This window comes from Gavialis gangeticus, unplaced genomic scaffold, assembly GCF_001723915.1.
Source record: "Gavialis gangeticus isolate Ggan-Ray unplaced genomic scaffold, GavGan_comp1, whole genome shotgun sequence".
Classification (NCBI taxonomy): domain Eukaryota; kingdom Metazoa; phylum Chordata; order Crocodylia; family Gavialidae; genus Gavialis; species Gavialis gangeticus.
This window is the reverse complement of record NW_017729024.1, coordinates 177334545-177337938: the sequence shown is the minus strand read 5'-3', so window position 1 is coordinate 177337938 and position 3394 is coordinate 177334545. Positions and strand designations below refer to the sequence as shown.

Here is a 3394-nt window from a genome sequence, read left to right as displayed (position 1 = left end):
GTCCAACATTCAAATTAGGGATGTAAATAGCATTTAAAAATAATTGTTTAACCTACTCTAATTATATTGGTTAAATGGTTAACCAATAACACACTGGCTCAGATGGGGATGCTGCTGGAAGTTGCTCCTGGGACCCTTTGGAGAGGGAGGAAAAAGGGGAAGAAGGGGTGACAAGCCCAGGCAGACAACACAGCCCTTGCTCTGGGAGCGAGGGAGCACCTGTGAAGGAGCAGCTAATTGCTTAATTGATGAGTCTTTAGGTTGCCTGTTGTTTTCTTCTTAGGCTAGGGTACTAGCTCCCCTCCCCTCTTCCTCCCTCCCTCCTGCCTGCCTGCTGGGGTGCCTTGCATCTTTCCTTCCAGACTGGGTCACACAGAGCTAAACAATAACCAGTATGCTAGCTCATTATCACTGGGTTTATATCAGTTAAATGATTAATTGTTTAACCTTTCACATCCCTTATTCAAACTGGATGGAGTATTCTAAGAAGGGTCTCAACTAAGCTGCACACACAGGTGTGGGGAGGTGACACTCCACAGATTGCTTATACACCCATGGATCACACAGGATCGTATCATTGCCGCCAAGATATGACAAAAATCAGCTTATGGATGAAGAACAGCTGGCTCAAGATAAACCTGACCAAGGCAGAAGAAAGCATTTTGAGGAGATCCCAACGAAGAGCAGTTTCCTCTGGTGGAAAGCATACATGAGTGATCAATTCAGTCTATATCTCAGGAGTATTCCTAGATACCTCCCTGATTAAGCTCTCGCAAAGCAACATCTGCTTTCCACCATCTCTGGTTCTTAAGACTCCATCTCATCCTAGAAGAGAATGATGACTTTAGGTCAGGGGTGCTCACCCCACAGGCCAAAACAGGCTTGCGGAGCGGTCTCATTCAGCCCGCTGGACTCCCCACAGGTCTAAAAATTTGGTGGTGGGGGAGTGGTGACCACTCCTCTGCTGCTACATTTCTGGATCCATGGGGAGTCCAGTAGGTCAGGTAGCATGGCCCTGTGTGCTAGACTGGGCATGTGGGGCTGGGGTGGCACAAGGCCCAATCTGGGCATAGGCAGTTCAGGGCCCAATCTGGGTGCCTGGGACCCAACTCCATGTACAGACCCCACAAGGGGCCTGACCCACTGACTGGTCCAGCACCACTCAATCAAAAGGCCAAGCACCAACTGCCCTAGGTTATTCATGCCTTTAATCACCTACCATCTAAGCCACAGAAATGCAGAGTACTAGGCAGGAAGCCTTCAGTACTCAGGATCCTCCAACTAGTTCAGAAATCTGAAGCATGTCTCCTCAGCAACACAAGCTTGGAGTGCTTGTGGTAGCCAATCTTTTGTTTGCAACTGTGGCTTCCTACAGAATATCAAGTTCAAGGTTTCAATCTTTATCTTTGAAGTGTTCTGCAGGTTGGGCCCAGGGTGTCTAGAAGCCCCTTAAGCTCAAGATAGAAAACCATGTTGACAACACAGCTCTCCTGTGCCAGAAGAGCATTCTTGTATAATCAGGGGAGAACGTGTCTAGGCAAGAGGCAGAACTTTCCCCCAGGCCAGGCCAGGATGGTGTAAAACTCTTCCAGGAACCAAGGACCACCTAAACTTGTTACCTTCAGCTCTAAGTGCAAAGCACATTTCTTTGATTCCCCCTTCTCTAATGGAAGTACAGCAACAGATTATACAAGAAAGAGTTCCAAGATAAGCCTGCAACACACTCTTGCTTTCGCTCCCAACAGCTATTCTCAACTAGGGTGCTGTGGGTTGCCACCCAATGTCAGCACTGTTACATGTGCAAACATGATTCACAAAATAAACCCTTGAACTTCACATAGGAAACTACATGTTAAAAGCATTCTGACCTTTTATGTGCTTTCTGAGCTCTCTGCAAGAGATTAATGTCTCTATTATTTTTCTTTGAAAACCAAAGTGGCATTTCTGAGGGGTGGGTGCCTTGAGTCTAAAAAGGTTGAGAACCACAGTCTACAGGATCCCACTGGAAGTTCACATTCAGCTGCTTATCTGCTGTTATCCCCAGCCTCTTTTCAGTGTCACTGCATGCCATGACACAGCCTCTCACCTTGGAAGCATGACCTCCATGATTTGTTTTTAGATAAATGCAAGGTCCTATGCCTTTGTTAAAACATTTGTTTAAATAAATTACCAAGCAATTGGGAGTGACCTAAATAGCTTGGCCCGCTTATTATGTACCACCAATGCCTTTGTCATTTGCAAGATAAAGCAGTACACATGTACTTCCAGGACATGGAAAAAGATAATAGCCAGCACTGGGTTTCTTCAAGGCTCCTCTAGAAGCACCTTTATTTCCCGTCTGTTTTCTGTACCGTTAATCCTGTGACTGAATCGAGCGCCCTGAAGCATCTTAAATATGCCAGTCCTTTTTCTCAGCTAAACTTCAGTCTCATCAAAATGAAGGCAACAAGTTCATTATTATGATGACCTACTTGAATTCAAAACAGGAAGAGCTCAGTTTAAATATGAATCCTAACCACTGCCCTACCAACCCATTTTTAAAAAGAACAGTCAGGTGATGTATTTATCCACATCGCTTCTCACGTTGCAAGTGCCTGAATTACAACCCAACAGCCAAAAACCCCAGCCTCACTTCTGCCATAAATAAAACTGAAAAAGCAGAGATAGTATAAAAGGCATTGTTTGTATGCAATTAATTAGAAAGGGATTTTTAGAAATCCATGTTAAACAAATCTGTTCCAGACTTTCTAGCATGTTGCATGAGAGTATTGCAAAATGTAGGTTCCGCTTTGCCAAGAAACGGAGGGCCCTTGTGTGTGCACATATATGAAACAGCATGTGAAAGACGGAAGTGATGAAAACTGCTCTGAAATAGAGGGCTGCTTCTACCTTCCACAACAACACACAAAAACACTTGCACCAAGGAACCCACAAATTTCATGCCCACCTCTGTTAGACAATGGGCTCGACAACGACATGACATCATGGCAGCACACACTGCAGCGCTCCCAGCAACACCTGCACAGAGGGAGCTGAGACCTCCCTCCCCTTCTCTCGCAAGTGCTCAAATCCCCCCCACATCGGGGAGGACAGTCTTCCAGTCAGATACACACAATACTAGAGATTGTGCCTCTAAGCAAATACCTGATCTAGACACATCACCCAGGTAAAAATATCAATACCTCCCCCCTCCCCGCGCTGAACTGATGGGTCCTAACCCTAACGTTACTTGCTCTCTGAAAAGAGCAAAAAATTGTGGTGGCGTTCATGTGTGGCCATGCTCTGCTCCACCGCAATAACAAGACCCCGTGGGGATGAGACACCATTACAGCTGCTGCTATTTAAAGTGTGGGGCAGCCTTGCCAAAAAAAAGGGGGGGGGGGGGGGGGGAAAA

General features: G+C 46.0%; 1 protein-coding gene across 1 annotated transcript in view; it reads right to left on the bottom strand.

The window, feature by feature from the left end:
* The window catches only part of LOC109298005 (elongation factor 2-like), a 39020-nt gene that overhangs the window by 34730 nt on the left and 896 nt on the right, over positions 1 to 3394 (bottom strand). The gene's annotated exons all lie outside the window — the stretch shown is intronic.